Source organism: Myotis davidii, unplaced genomic scaffold, assembly GCF_000327345.1.
Source record: "Myotis davidii unplaced genomic scaffold, ASM32734v1 scaffold391, whole genome shotgun sequence".
Lineage (NCBI taxonomy): Eukaryota > Metazoa > Chordata > Mammalia > Chiroptera > Vespertilionidae > Myotis > Myotis davidii.
The window spans coordinates 1,807,475-1,824,111 of record NW_006284336.1 but is presented as its reverse complement, the minus strand read 5'-3'; the positions used below and the strand labels follow the sequence as shown (position 1 = coordinate 1,824,111).

The following is a 16,637-nucleotide window of genomic DNA, read 5'->3' as shown; positions in this document are numbered from 1 at the left end:
CACCTGCTCCGGATCTGAGACTGGCCACACAGCCCTGGGTGCTGGGAGTGTGTGAAGACCTGGCGTGTCGAGAGCAAAAGCAGCCTCATTTGGTTCTCATTTCAAAACTACCTAAAAATGAAGATCAGAAAGAAGTAGGTGTGTTTTGCAAGATGCTGGCTAGATTAAAATGTGCAGGGAGCTTTGCAAAGAGAAAAGCCCTTATTCATTCAGTTGTTTATTCGTTCACTCACGCATTCACTCCGGGCCAGGAACTGTGCAGGCCACCCAATGATGGGCGAGGAAGACACAGTCTTGAAATGTATACTCAGGTGGAACAGCATCCCTTAATGTTGCTGGAGCCCAGCGCAGGGGAGCTGACTAGATGCACCACTGAAAGGAAGTGGCATCTCCAGAGAGCAGTTTCACAAAGGTTCCCGAGAATTGGCAGCTAAAGAGGCAGGAGGATGGCAAGTGGCAGGGCACTGGGTGGGGGAGTGGCTGATGGCTGTGGCTGCTGACACAGCTGGAAGAGGGACCTTACAGAGCTAGGAGCCCCGGGCTTACCACATGGTAGCCAGGTACACTTGTCACCTACATAATCTTATTAATCAATGTCACCCCCCCCCCAAATTAATTTAAAACATAAATAAAAATAAAAGATGAATCCCCTCACTACATTCTCTTGCTCAAAAACTGCCTATGGCTCAGAGCTACCAGTGGGGGAAGTGACTCCTTTGGGGGCGGGGGGAGTGAACACTGGTCCTGGGGGTGGAGAAGGTGGGAGAGTAAAAATGCTTCCCCTTTTACTGTGTAAAGCACAGATATGCAGACAGTATGAAAACAGATATGCAATAGATTTGTGGCATTAAAATTTCAGGAAAATCATCTGAAAAGGCTCCTGGGGCTGGGAGGCAATAATAAAATAAAGGATTGAGAACCACCCCAGGGTTTCGCATCCTCAGGCCTGTCCACATCTGGGCCTGGATCATTCTTGGTGCCAAGAGCTGTCCTGCACATTGCAGGGTGCTTAGCAGCAGCCCTGGCCTCTCCTGCCCTTCCGCCAGAGCTGTGACAACCAGCCATGTTCCCAGCACCGCCTGAGGTCCCGGGGCACAATCGGCCCCAGTTGGGAACACCTGAATCAGATGAGGTCAAGCTTACGCGTGCTCACTAAAGGATAACTATACCATAAAGCTTAACCGTTTCTGTTGTCTTTTTGTTTTTGAAGGGGGCCCTTTTACTGGCAGCAATAAATTCTGAGGGCCAAGCAGGTCTAGAGTTGCATGTAGAATAATAAACAAAAGGACAGACCCAGCCATGACAACATCCTAGGCCTTTTGATGAAGGTCTCATCAGGAGAGAGGAGGAGGCTTGGGAGCCCAGCCAGCAAGCCTAGAAATGTCCATCTCTCTTTGTGTCCAGAGAGGCCTCATTAAATTCCGCGACTGCGCTGGTGGAATTTGACTTGCAGCTGCGAAATTCAAGGCCTCCCCGGGCCTCCTGTGGACAGGAAGCTGGGCTAATAAATTGCCTCTGCTTCCCCGCCTGGGTTGCAGGCGTTGTGAGGTTACACCCTGAACATCCCATTCTGGAGGGTGGAGAGCCGAGGGACCCAACACCAGAGACTGAGGGTGGGTCTTGGGGCTTGACCAAGGGGTAACGGCGAAGAACATTAGCTAGTGAGGCTGAGGAATTTCCAGCGGGTAACGTTTCCTATGAGTCAGTGATATTAGGCTTTTGCTAAAACCAAACCAAACCAAAACAAAACCCTAAAGCAATTCTTTGTGCATCACATGATACACTGAAAAGTAATACATGGCTTATTTTGGTTGATAATCTAAACTAAGATGGATGCATCGCATCACCCCTGGGCCTGGTTCTGGACACTAGAGTCCCATTTCGCTGTAGAGGTCGAGTCTGAGTGACTTCCCCAGTTACTTAGACTCGGGAAAGCGAGTGCAGTCTGAGGCATGTGCTAGGGGAGAAGCCACGTGCTGTTCAATTAAGATGTTTATTGATGTGACACATAAAACTCCCGTATTTCATTATCTGGACTGGAAGGTGGTTATTTATTGAACTGCCCGTGGCTTTCCTGCTCCTGTGGGCTCCTTAGACATGGTTTTTCTCTAACAGGGATCCAAAAGAATCCGTCCTCTGATGAGCATATCGCCCCTCCCGCCCACCCAGCATCCCTCGCTCTGGATTTCTCGCATTCTTTCCCTTCTTCCTGGAGTTATCCTGCTGTGTTTGATGTGTGAAATCGCCCTGCACTTTCAGCCACAGAAGTGGGGAGAGGACACTTTTTGAAGGTGTTTTTTTTAGAAAGGTGAAAAGTTTTAGAAAATAATGTTTAACATTTGACATAAACACTGTGTGAGTTTTATCTTGCCTGAGGGGACAGAGGGGCGGGGGAGAAAGGGAACTAACAGTACAATTATCTTGAAATAATCCTAGGACTGGTATTGTGCAATGAAACAAACAAGGTGAAGGAAAAAGCAAACAAAAGCCTACACACCCATCCTTTCCCCTATTGTGTTTGTCAGCGGAACTGGGGGCCCCAGCTCAAGAGTCCTGTGCTGGGCTCCCACCTTCATGTCTTACTCCCCTATATTCTTAAGAATCCGTGCTGCCAAAGACACTGAGAGAGACTTTCATTTACTTTTTCCTCGGGGAACAGATTTCTCAATCAAACTCTGGATTCAAACTTTCATTTTGAAAACAAAACCATCTCTATCAAAATAACAATAAAACCCTATAAAGTGTGTTTTTCAATTTGGGAGATGAACATGGAAGGAAAAATTCTCTTAAAAAAAGGAAAAGGAGCCCAGCCAGGGTGTGTCAGTGGTTGAGCACTGACCTATGAACCAGGAGGTCATGGTTCGATTCCCCACATGCCTGGGTTGTGAGCTCGATCTCCAGTAGGGGGCGTGCAGAAGGCAGCTGATCAGTGATTCTCTCTGATCATTGATGTTTCTCTCTCTCTTCCTTCCTCTCTGAAATCAATAAAAATATTTTGTTTTAAAGGAAAAAGAAAAAAAGTGCAGGGACTTCCTACTGATCAGATATATGGTTATAGAGGTTTGAAGAAACTGGCAGGTATACTTTTGAGAACACACACAAGTTCACTTCTGGTTGGTTAATTATTTAGTAACTTTGTTTTGTGTTGTTAACAAACAAAAAGTGGAGGTATGACTAGAAGAATTCTAGGTTTCTTCCCTTTATCACCTTCCCAGTCCTCCCAGCTGCTCCCACCATGGGACGTAAGCACCCAAATGCCAACAGAACAACACGCTTTACAAAGCGGCTTAATTACTCCTCACAAGAACCCATCAGCACAAGGGCTTAAGGGCCAGTTTTTTTTTTCCTAGACTTTCACTCCCTCATAAAGGGGGATGTGGCAGAGATTTCTGAATCCCCACTTTCCGTGGGAAGGGAACGAGAGGCTTAATGAGTGAATTTGATGTCATTAACAATGTGACAGCTGTTTAATCCCAGTGGAAACAACAGCTGAGTCCCAACTGCAGGACAAATAACCAACTCTTCAGTGGGACCTGGGGACGGCATCCTGTGAGTCCATTATGCATCTCCTGACGTACCTGCAGCTCTTGTCCATAACACAGTCACGGGGTCTGGAGTCTCTGGAATTAATCAAATGACAGGAGGCCCTTACAGGAGAGGAGACTTGTTAAGCTGAAAGAACAGATTTATTAAATGGGCCTGCTCTAAATTTGCCATTAATTAAAATTAAGAGCCATTTTTTATGTTTCCACTGAATCACAGAGCATAATGAACTGAAGTAAAAGGAAATAATAAAGTAGGAGCCCTCTGTGACCCAGAGGCAGGGAGGAGACGGCTGAGCTTGCACGGGAAAGAAAATAGGCTGGGCGGCCGAAACAGAAACACGGGTGGGCTGTGCAGCACCCACGCTACTGCAGGGCACGTGCCATTTCATTTAAACGGAACATTTTGACACCTGCCAATGACGGTAAATTTGCTCCTTTTTCACCCCTCCTTTCCCAGACATCATCATCAGCCTCTCTCTTCTGGGCTTCAGGTTTTGTGTTGTTGTTGTTGTTGTTTTTTTGTCCTGCTTGTCATCCTTCCAGTGACTATTTCTGCTGCTTTTAATTTGTAAAATATTATAGATATAAATAACGTCTGATTAAGACCCTGCCTTGAAATATGTGGCGCTCACTTAGCAGCCCCCACCTTATAAAGGACTCCTGGATCCCTTCCATTCATTTATAATGCGAGGCTCCGAGCAGATGTCTTAAGTATTCTCTGTTACAAACAGCAACATTACATGAATTTAAATTTGGCTCTTTGTCTGACCGCCCCTCCAAGCAAGGCAGCTGATGTCCAGGGAGCCCTGTTTCATCTGGAAATGACGTGGTTCTGTCACCTGCCCCGAGCCTCACCTTCCCCGGTACAAGCAGGACAACCTGCTCTCTCCCCAGAGAGCTGAGGCTGCTGGGGATAAAGGGATCCTTTCCGTCTGTCAGATCGGAGTTTGCTAAAATGAGAGGTGGAGGAAGAAGTCCCGTGTAAATGGCAGGTGGACACACTCCGACCTGGCCTAGGAAGAACCGCAGTGCTCTCTGAGTGCGTGCCTGATGTTTCCCATGGATCTTTGTAAACAGGCTACAGTGTCCACACTATTATCCCCATTTTGTTGATGAGGAAACTGAGGTCCAAGGAAGAGAAATGAATTACTTCTCTCTTGTTAGTATTTTCCCTAAATGGAATTTAACAGATGTGTGTGTAAATTCCTCAGCTAAGGTTTCAAATCCAACATCACAAGAACAAAACACGAGAGCTGTAGCTTAATGCCTGAACTTAAAAAAAATCTCAGGGGATATGGGGGATTAGCACGCTTGTCCCTCCTTTCCCTTCTATTCTTCTGAAAAGCACACTTTCCTCCATTTCATCCTGTGGTCCAATTGGGGTGTTTTATTTCCTTTCCACAATAGTAGACCCATGACCTTGGTCGGCTAATTAAATAGCCCATCTCTTGATCATAGTGATTGGATCAGAGATAAAGCATGTGACCTACACTGGACTGGAATCTTCCCTGGGAGAGAGGCTAAGTAAGACCTCTTGCTATTACTGATATTATATGAGAATGGAACTTTGGTCCTTGTAGTAACCATCTCTCCCACCAGGCACAGAAAACCTGCTGTATAAAGTAAGCCACACAGATGTAAAGAGACAAATTAACTGATTATGTATTTGAGCCCCTGGATACAGCCATGCCTGAAGCTACAATTCTAAGACTCTCTAGTATATGAACCAATATACTCCCTTTTGTCATAAGGTAAGTTTAGTTGCCACCAAGAATTATGACTAATATGGGATGACAGAACAGCATACACTGTTCCATGAAAGTTGTGGACATGGGGTATAATATACTATCTTTCTAAATCATGTTCTTAAATTAATTCTCAGCAAATTTCTCATGATTCTGACACTGTGTTTTTTCTTAGCTCTTCCCCATGATGTCTCTTCTGGCTTGAATGCTTACTCTTCTGCTTCCATGTTTGGTGAGCTTCTGTGCATCATCCAAGCCCTAAAGCAAACCTAAGCTCCTGGGTGAAATCTTCCTTGGTTTCACTAAATGGTACCAGTTTTCCCCCCAAAACTGTGAGCTGTCTAGAGCCTGAGTTGTGTCTTATTCATTGTATGTTCTCAACAACAAGTACACTCCTGGGCATGAGGTCATTGTATTATTCAAAAACTAGCTCACCGTGACCTGGAGACCCTCACATCAAGGAGGTTTGCACTGTATTGGGCAGAGACAGGGACTCAAGTAAAATTACAACAGCGCCGAGGTAAGTCCCATTGTATAACTGAAAGTCACCGTGGCGATGCGGCTTTCAGGTGGCTTGAATGGAAGTAGCATGCTGGGGAGGCGGGGGACAGGGCAGGGCGTTCCACTGTGTGCTGCTCAGACCTCACCTGGGTGTTTGTCCCAGTCCGGACTGAAATAGGAACATTGAGGACACCAGCATCAGATTGGTTGAATTACATCACGGTTTTCATACTGCTTACGACAGCTTTATTGAGATATCGTTCACATACCACAAGTGCCCCATTTAAAACATACAGATCAATAGTTTCTAGTACAGTCACAGTTTTACAGTGCTTACCACATCAACGTTAGAACATTCTCATTGTTCCAAAAGAAACCCCCTCCTTTCGCTGTTACTCCCCAATCCCTCCATGCCCTCTCAGCCCCAGGAAACCACAAACCTATGTTCTGCCTCTACAGATTTGCCTCTGCAGGACATTCTGTGTAAACGGAATCCCATGGTCCTCTGTGACTGGCATCTTTCCCTTAATGTTCTCAGCAGACTATCTTTTTATCGTCGCTAAAGCAGCAGGAACCCCCCTTTTAGCGAACAGTGTCTAAGGTGTACACAGAACAATAGGCAATTATTAAGAGGGGGATGGCTCTGGTTGAACAGGCAGGACTGGGGTCCTGAGCTTTACTTTCTTGACTTTGTCCCCCAAAAGACAAGGGCCTCTGGAACCAGAGAGCTGGGCCACTCATATAGCTCCTAGGCAGTCCATCTGGGCACATACAGAGTTCTATTTTGTTGCACTTCAAAAGCAGAAGAAAGCCTTGCTATTTCAAGTCTTTTTTTTTTTTTAATTTTAAGAAACTGCCTTCTCCATAAAAGGGTATTATGTGACAAACATTCTAAGTCCCTTCTTATGGTAATACTGCACTTTGCAAATGGCTCGGATCCAATCCAATTGAACATAATAAAATGAAACAATCTGTGCTATCTCCAATAGCTTTAATCTTCACCATGCTAATGATTCCTAAAACCAACGCGCATGGTTTAAAAAAAGGAGGAAGAAAAGACACGCTCTGCTCTCCGGTTATCAGCCTTCTTGGCAGCTGGGCCTCCTGCTTATTGTCACCATCAACAGGGTCCTTGGAAAAAGCACCCGCCGCCCCTTTGCTCTGAGGTCAAAGTTTACGTGTGAAGCAAAATGGTCACAGTCATCCTCGTGCCCCTCTGCTCGTGACGGTTAATAATAAAGCAACACTGCATCCATAAGTTAAACGGCAACCCCATTGCCCGAGGTTGGCAAGAACTCCCCAGAGAACTGCAGGACCTGGCCTGTCTGACAATTATCAATGGCACGTTCTATCCACCCCTACAGAATGGTCAGGGCTCAGAGCTCACGTTTCCTGCCTGGGATCGGCAGTCACAGTCCTCCCATTGGGCCAAGTTGCGTCTGGGTACAGTCTCCAGATATTCTGGAAATAATGGATTCATTCATTCATTCACTCAGGTGTCCACTCATGCACACAGATGGATCATCTCTTACAGACCATGCTAGGAGTCTTGCTCTTGGAAGAACTCAGAGGAAATGGAGATACATCACATTTTTAATTTGTTGGGTTAAGCACTACATAAGTGAGAACACAAGACTGGGGCGGGGGGGGGGGGGGGTGGAGAGCAGGGGGTCCAGGGAAGACTCCCTGTTTGCTCTTGCTGCTGCTGTGTCCCAGGATGCTCCACTGGGGCCCATGTAAGCAAAGCCACTCCCATTGTCCCCAATCCTGCCCCTCCTGCATTTACAGAACTCTGAGCCTTTGCCTGCAGCTAGCTCCTGAGTCAGCTCCTGACCATCACAGGGTCCTTCGTCCAATCAAAGGGAACCTAAGGCCCACTCAACCCTCACCAGCCAAATCTGTATGGTTCCAGTCTTGGCCATTTCCTGTGGTCAGTTACCTTCAAAAGCCTCCCCATTGTTCAGGGCTGGACTCATCCACTTGGAACACATTTTGGACAATGAGTTTGCTTCTTCCCTTCCAGACACCGATCAGTATTGATGGGCTTCTCAGAGAGGTGGTTAAGTTTAGGAAATTAGGCTAACCACATATGGGGTACCTCAGGGGCTGGCTAGTGACTAGGAAAGGTTCTAGAACGGGAGACACTGAAACAATGGATCAAAGAAAGCCTTTGGGTGATTTTTGTGTATTCCATAGATCCTTCCTCCATTGAGGTAATATTAGTAGTTAATATTAAAAATAACCAGATAATATTTACTAAACCTACTACATATTAGACACATCCTACATGTTTTATATATATATGAACTCATTCAATCCTCACAACATCTCCATGAAGTAGGCATTAATATTTTCCCATTTCACAGATTTGGAAACTGAGGCACTGAGAGGTTAAGTAATTTCCCCAGAGTTTTCTCTTGGGATTTGAACCAAAACTATCATTTTCAATGACATTGATATGCCTTTAAAATAACTATGAAATGTATGTAAGCCCCTTAAAAATGTACACTTTTTTTTTTTAATTCAGTAATTCTACTTCTGGAAACCTAATCTTATACAATAGTCAAATATTATATATTGTATTTATTAGTCTAAAGTGCTCATAGGCTATTTTTTAGCCTTATTTATAATAAGGGAAATCTTGAAGCAATTTAAATTTTCAATATTATAGGAATAAACTACAGTAATAGCCAATAAATGGAATTTATAGCCATCACTATAAATTATATCAATGAAGAGTCAATGATATCGTGGAACTCTGCTATAATGTTAAGGTAAAATGTAGACCTGAAATGTCTATAGATGATATGATCAAAATGGGTTCAGATGCTAGGGTGGACATACACAGTGAAAGGAGAAAAACAAAGTTTTCCATCTGGTTCCACCCAAAGCAGCTATTAGGAAACGATTTGTTTGGGAGCAAATCTGTATCTCCTCTTAACCTCTAGTCTTTTAACACAGAATCTCAAGAAAACTCAACGTGGCACTTTTTTTTCTGAGATATTTCACGTGGAAAAATAAATGATATCAGTGGGTTTAATATCGCAGTTGGCTAGGTAAAGCTAGGCTCTTTACCTCATGGATGAGAAGTGAAACCAAGCAAAAAAGCTTTGAATTCTCAGACCTGCTCACGCAGTGTGTCTGGAATTGATGAGGCACACAGATATCACCTGGAGATAACTTTTTCTACTTGTTCTCAGGCTCAGAACCAAATCACAGCACCTCCCTCCTCCAGCTCTACTTTAGAGCAAATTGAGTCCAAATTAGATCACCCGTTTTGTCCAATTGTATAAACCACGGCAATACTGTTTGGGAAAATCTAATAGTGTTAATCTAAGAACTGCTCCTGTGCCCACAATAGAATCAAACAAATAATCAATAAGCCTCTAGATATTATAACATCACTGAGTGAAGAGATAGAGAGGAGCAGAGTCTGTGTTTGCAGAGAGAGCTGCTTAAATGGAATCAAATCACAATTCAGCAAGGACAAAGCCAAAACAAACAATAGCAGTAACAACAAAACTGGGGTGAGTAACATCATTTGTTCTACAGACTAACAGTCCCAGAATATTCTAGCTGGAAGTGTTAGATTGTGAATTTCAATGAGGCAGGTATTTTCTTAGGCATTTAAAAATCTCATTTGACCTTCAACAGTAACTCTGTGGCATCATTTTACCGTAGGGTAAATCTGAGATGCAGAGAGGTTAGTTCACGGGCCCAAAGTCACACAGCTAATAAGAGGCAGAGATGGGCACTGACCCCAAGTTTTTAACTCACATTCACTTGAACTGCACGCTGGCAAGCTGACTTTGGAGTCAGCCACAATCCAGGATTGCTTTCTCTGTAAACGTAGGCATGTTGATAGTATCTTCAAGGCTCGGTTTCTTAAAATGGAAGTAACAACATCAACCCACGTATCAAGTGCAAAGTGTGATGTCTGATACAAAGTCCATACTCAATAACTGTTGGCTCCTAATAGCTTTATCATTACATTACTCTAATTATGACCAAAAAAAGCATGCCCTTAACAAAACAACCATAAGCAAACTCTAGTTCCTTAATACAATAATGATACACCTGTTTACCTGTTTAGGAGTCAAGTGAGTGATGTGTGCAACTTATTTAGAAATAAATAAAAAATGAGATAGATGGATGGGAAGAGGGATAGATATATGGATAAAATGCAAGTAGAAAGAAATGTTAACTGTCAAATCTAGATGATGGCTATATGGATGTTTACAATTCTTTCAACTTTTAATAAAATGTTGGAAACACAGCAATAAAGAAGACTAGGATACAATGGGTGACTCCCATGACATAATGCTGAGCAAACGCAGACAGACACTGAAGAGTGCACCCTGCATGACTCTGTTTATAAAAAACTCGAGAACAGAGAGCTATGGTGATGGAAATGAGAACAGGGCTAGCTCTGGAGGATGGTGGGATTTATTGATGGAAAATGGGTACAGGTAAGCCTTCTGAGTGTTAGAAATGTTGTCTATCTTGATCTTGTCTATTTTTATATGGGTGTATAAATAAATTACATGGCGTATACATAAATAAAAGTTTCTGACCTGTCTATCTAACATGCATGCATCTTACCATATGTATGATACACCTCAAGTTAGATTCTGACTCTCAAGCAGCTCACCTTGCAGAGTGCCCTCCTCTCTCTGTGCCAGAATTCTTTCTAGGCACTTTCTGATGCATTCACTTGGAAAACCATTTCAGAGAATTGTCTGACAGAATACATCACTTAAGCCTTTAAACTCAATGAGAAGCGACCTCAGTTTCTTAGGAAATGACTATCATTCCTGGGAGTAAACTGGGCCTATGAGGAAATTACCAATGTATCAAACTCCTCAGCCACTCAGTAGTCCTTTCCCAGCACACTTGGGCCTTTTCTTTCCTCCTTCACAATCGGATTTATCCCAGAAAAAAAATGGGTACCCCCACTGACTCCAAATTTCTGCCCTCTGACATGAGATTCAGTTGTGGAGATGGAGAAAGAAGATGCCACCTCCAAACCATACTATATAGAGAGTCACCTACAGAGTGAGTGACCTTGTAAAGGAACATTCTACTCACAAGACAAACATCTCCTCTCTTGTTCAAACCCCAAGACTGTCCCTTTCCAAAGCTTCCCTATGGCCTGGCCCATTGGATCTCAGGGAGAAGGCACATCCAGGCTTGTTCAGGAGTGCCCTGAATGGAGGTCCTGATGACAGGAGAGCTGTCTCCAACAACAGAGACCCCCAATCTCTTCCATACTGCCGGTGACATAAATTTGAAAAAAGTGCCTCCTGAATGCAGGCAACATGAGTGCATGATGATTTCTGAATTAGCAATAAAATGGAAGATGTCGTAGAAATAGAGATGAATTAGGATCCAGAAGGCCAAGGTTACTCATACCATAAAAACTGGGGAATTTGTTTTAAAAATAGAGACACAAATTTCTCTCCAGACACAGTGAATCGGAATCTCTGGGATCCTCCTGCATGTGAATGATTGAGAATCAAAATCTTTTTGTAAAGAGCCCCTTAAGGGAAACAGGCCCTTTCATGCATCCTTTTACCAACCCATCCATCCATGTATCCATCTATTCACCCATCTACCCATCCATCCATCCATCCATCCACTCACCCACCTGTGCATCCCATTCTATAACTATATACCTGCTGAGTGTCTTCTCTGTGCCATGCAACAGACTATACTTTCTTTAATAATCAAAGACAAAATTCTCTTATACCAACAAGTTTTACAAAGAACCACACTGACTTAGCCACTCTTAATTGTATAATCATCAGTCCAATCATATGATCATCATTAAAAAAACCACACATGGTATTTTCCCTACTTTTCTCACTAACCACTATAAATCTATTTTCAGATATCACCAACCCTGCATTAAGAATTACCTGAGTTTTAGGGAGAGTATAATCTGAAACATAAGCATTGAGTGTTTGGCTTGAGTCTCAAGAAAACTTGTACATTTATCTGAGAACACTGGAGTCTTAGGGGTCTGTAGGTGGGCAAGCACCTTTCTATGGAGTTGATTACTTTCTGAGACATCCAATTATACATGAGTAATATCTTTCCCCAAAGATACTCTGCAGAGAATCCACTGTGGATTCTTCTGTTTTCAGGAAGCTATGATGATTTGGATACCAAAGCAAGCCCCAGAGGTTCTGAAGTTATGTACCATTAAAATAAAGTCTTCAAGATGTGTGTGTGTGTGTGTGTGTGTGTGTGTGTGTGTGTGTGAAATAGATATGACAATGGAGGCAGAGATTCAATAAAAGGTTATGCCGACTTTAGAAGAAAAAATTAAAATAAAGCAAATGAATTGAAAAAACGTCCCAGAGCTTTAAATGCTCCTTTTGAATTAACTGCTATTTACCTCTGTCATAGAGTCTGACACCCGGTGACCGATGATATGCGGAATTATTATGATTGTAGTACTGTATTGTGTTTCCTTATTTAGTTCTCTGTCCCCTCCAGATAGCAAGATCCTAGAAAGCTGAGACCATTTTTCTCCTTCTCACCACTGGATCTATTCTGTGCCTGACAGCGCTTGACTCAATAAATTCCTGCTAAATCATGGATATACGTCCTTTTCTAGTAAGAATGTGACAAAATGAGACAGTCGTTGCAATTTCTGGTGCCTTCCACCTAAAGCAAGTGACTGATTTCCATTGGGTAACAGTCTCCTTTCACTTTAAGTATTGAGGCTGTTCAAGAACAAATAAGATAACTGAAGCATGAGTACCGTCAGCCAGTCACTCAGCAACCAACACTGACTTCCTTTTAATGTACCACAAGACAAGCACTCTAATGAAATCTAGGAAGCCCTGGCCCTATAATGTTCTGTCACTCCTAGTCAGAGGCAGGGGTATTTTTTTATCTGTGACCTAATTCATGGCCAGATTGGGGGGGTCAAACATTGCATTAGTGATTCTCTGCAAAAAAACACGGGTGGCAGGAATTGATCTTGCTGCCCCAGTCTAGTCTCTGCTCAACAACATACTACTTTGTCTCTCATCCCTATGACATTTGACTTAACCAGTGTTCCGTTCAACTAGTCTGTCCCACCCCATGCACCATATACCCACTAACTGACACACCTAAGGTGCAGACACCGCTGGTACTCATCATCCAGAAAGACTGCCCCTCACACACATCCTTTACGCCCAACTTTAGCCGCAAATTAGAATCATTTAGGGAGCTTTTCAAAATCCTGATGCCCAGGCTGCACCCTAACCCACCTGAATAAGACTCCCCAGAGGATGAACCCACACTTCAGGATTTTTTTTCACCATTCCTTGGATGATCACAGCGGGGTTGAGAACCACAGAGGGAGCCCATCCTCCCAATCTCAGATGCCTCAGTCAGTACATCTGGCCTTGGGGAGGCTTCTAGCGTCTTCGATGTCATATTTGTATGGAGTCTCATCAGCATCTGGATCTCCACGTCATTCTGCACACTGTGACAAGCTCTTGGATCTTCAACCAAAACATGTGCTTTCCTATTGCACTGAGATTCAGCACTGATGGTTCTGACATCCTGGGGGAGGCCGATGGGGGATGCAAGAATAAATGAAAGTAGGGGTAGAAGAATGGGCAGTTAAATGGGTGGAAGGATGGATGGATGGATGGATGGACAGATGGACAGAAGGCCATATAAATAGTTAATCCTGTAAAGGCTTCTATTAGAGCACCTGAATTATTTTATCATTCTTTTCGCATGTTTGTGTCCTCAACTTGATGTTAAGTTCCACAAGACAGAGACCTGGAACTTATCTGTATTTATTTTCTCAGGACCTGGCATAGTACTTGGCTGGTGGCGGGGACAGCAACAGGTAAAAAAATATATGCCTTTCGAAAAGAACTGACTTTAGTTCAATATTCTTATTTCTAAGTCTATCCAATGTCCTTCCAAGAATAGAATTTCTTGGTAGGGAGAAGAATGAAAATCTTGAAATAAAGATGCTCTGTGTATATTTTACCTTCCCACTGTACAAAGAAATAGCTAGTGGCGAATTCTGATAAAAAAAATCAATTGGGAAATGGCATTATTGATCTCAAGAGAAAGTGGATAGACAAACATTTAAAAATACTACATTATTTGATAGTGTTTCACTGTCATAGAACTTCCTCTTTTCACTGATGGGCAAAGGAAGGCTTAGCAAATAACTTATTCAACACAATGAGCCCAGAACTCTTGTCCTCCCTGTCCATGCTTTGCTCTTGCATTGAAGAAAGAATTTTAAAATTCCATAACCCTCTAATCCTTCATCTCCTGCCCCAAACATGACCTGTTTTCTGATCAAACTATCCAAAGTGGCATTGATGCATTGGTTTTTTTTTTTTTTTTTACCAACCTGATAGGATCCTTGTCAATAACATGTTACTTACATTTGGGTTGTTGGGAGGTATGAAGAAACCTTGGTGGTACCCACCTGTGGTGTGAGGAAGGAGCCCCATTTCTCATGAGAGAGAGGCACATCACTGTTAAAAATGCAGTCTGGGTACTTTGGAAAGTACAAGGCACCATAACTTCCCAAATTGGCAAAAACTACCTGCTATGGATTGTAGTAAAGTGTGTTTTTAAATTATTTCAGAACCATAAAACCTCTCCATAGAGAGTACTTTGAAACTGCAAATTAAATATAGAACCTCTATGAACTGTATCCATTTTTACAGTAAGTATATATTTCCATGGGGGTTTGTACCATCTTTTTTGTCTAGTTACACTAGTTAATAATGCAGTGAATTTGCAGTAATAGAGTAAATGTTATTTTGATGACACTATTTGATTAAATTAAAGACGACATTAAAGGGACCATTTCAATAAAGAACCGAAATATCCAGAAGCAACTGGGGCTGAGTGTTTAAGTCAGCTAGTCTGGCGGTCTTAAAAGGACCAAATGGAATTTCCTTCACCGTGTGAATGATGAGCGAGTTAAGAAACAATAGGACCAAATAATATATGGGAGAATATGAAGGCTCAGAATCCAAGACCCAGGCAATTTTAGTTATTTGAGGCAGGCGTGCCACTCACAAGAAAACAGCCCGAGCAGCCTTGGGAAAATGTAGAAATGCATTAAGTAAACCGAAAGCGAGAGGGCACCGAGATTTGTAACAAAATGTGCTGATGTGGTGACAGCAAGCTGAGTTGTTACACAAACAAAAGAAAAGAGAAGATGTGGGATTAGTCATGCCCCCCCCCCCCCGCCAGCCGCCCCCTGCCAGCCGCCCACCCCACTGTCTTCTCTGCAAATTCACAAATGCAGGAGTGGGCCACCCACACCCGTGCAGGGAAATCTGAGACTGCAAAAGGAGAAGCGAGTCCTAATTATTTCTTTCAGGCCCTGTTCCTATGGTGCTTGCAAATAAAAGTTTTCCTGAGTGAGATGTTCCCGTTCATAAATCAAGCGACTGTTTGAAAATCCCTTGACTTAAGTTCTTAGAGACAGACTCTCTGAACAGACATTCCTAGGCAACGTGGCTGAGTTACGAATCACGGGCGTTCCACCAGAAGGAAGACCCCGGATGAAAGGTGTGTGGTGGGTGAGGCCCCCAGGTCTCACAGTAACACCTGCTTTGGCACTTCAGCCCCAAAGACAGGGACCTCTCTATCTCCACAGGGGGCCACTGACTGCTGACAAGTTCAAGCCGGAAGCACTCACAATTGTGATTGTTTTTACAACTAAAGAGAAATACAAAAGAAACCCTCAGCTCGAGCCAATATAACTCTTCCCTGTGAGCTCCAAAGAACATCATTAGATGCGAAGTTTTTCTCAGATAATGTATCTGGTCGTCATGCATGTGGGCATCCCAGAATAGTGATTTACCTCCTCACAGACAGGGGTGGTGGCGTGGTTTGTTGGAAAAGTCACGTGCGCCCATCTCAGTAAGCATTGGCTCTTTAATTGGAAATACCTCACAATGCAATTCTCGTGGTGTATCTGACTTTCTGCGTATAAACCTGGACTCTTTATTATCTTCCCAGCAGTAAATCACTTAGAGACAAAGCATGATATAAAACATCACATCAGGCAACTCTGTTAAATAAAGTACAGGGACAACCAACATTATGGTACGGAGCTCTTTAAGGCTGAGCAGAATCCTCAAGCTGCCAGCAAATTTGTTCTTGTTGAAGATACCCATGTATTTCAATTATTTAGAAGCAATGTCAAACTTTCATTTTTTTAAAAAACAACACATGTTTTTATTGATTTTAGAGAGAGAAGAAGGGAGAGGGAGAGAGGGAGAGGGAGAGAAACATCGATGAGACAGAGAAACATGGATGGGTTGCCTCCCATATATGTAACGATTGGTGATTGAGCCCACCACCTGTGTATGTGCCCTACTCGGGAATTGAACAGGCGACATTTAGGTGCACAGGAGGACGCTCCCACCAACTGAGCCACACTGTCCAGGGCACTGACAAACTTTCTTGAGGATCCTATTTCTCAGAATTAGGCTCAAACATGTAGGCTCAAACCTACGTGTTTGAAGTATGCCCCTTGACAGTTTCCAAAATGGCAGTACCCCAGCCCAGCCCCTGCTGACTGCTGTCTTTCCCCTGAGGATCTGGGAAAGTGCACCACAAACACCAAACCAACTTCGATGCAGGTTCAAAAAGAAAAACAAGTGAACACAGAGGAATTTTAGGGCAATGAAACTACTCTATGATACCACAACGATGGATTCATGTCATTATACATTTGTCCAAACCTAAACACCACGAGGGAACCCTGATGTAAACTATGGACTTTGGGGGAGTGCGGATGCGCATCACCTGTAACAAATGTGGTGCTCCGGGGGTGGGGGCTGCCTCCAAA

At 43.3% G+C, this 16,637-nt stretch overlaps 1 protein-coding gene and 1 long non-coding RNA gene across 2 annotated transcripts in view; both read right to left on the bottom strand.

The window, feature by feature from the left end:
- LOC107184492 overlaps positions 1-13,255 on the bottom strand; it is a 123,261-nt gene extending 110,006 nt beyond the window's left edge. The window contains exons 1-2 of the long non-coding RNA XR_001515338.1: positions 13,057-13,255; positions 9,569-9,675 (exon numbers count right to left, since the gene is read on the bottom strand). This is a non-coding gene — a long non-coding RNA (uncharacterized LOC107184492). The remainder of the gene's footprint in view (positions 1-9,568; positions 9,676-13,056) is intronic.
- The window catches only part of WWOX (WW domain containing oxidoreductase), a 933,211-nt gene that overhangs the window by 206,071 nt on the left and 710,503 nt on the right, over positions 1-16,637 (bottom strand). The window lies entirely within an intron of this gene.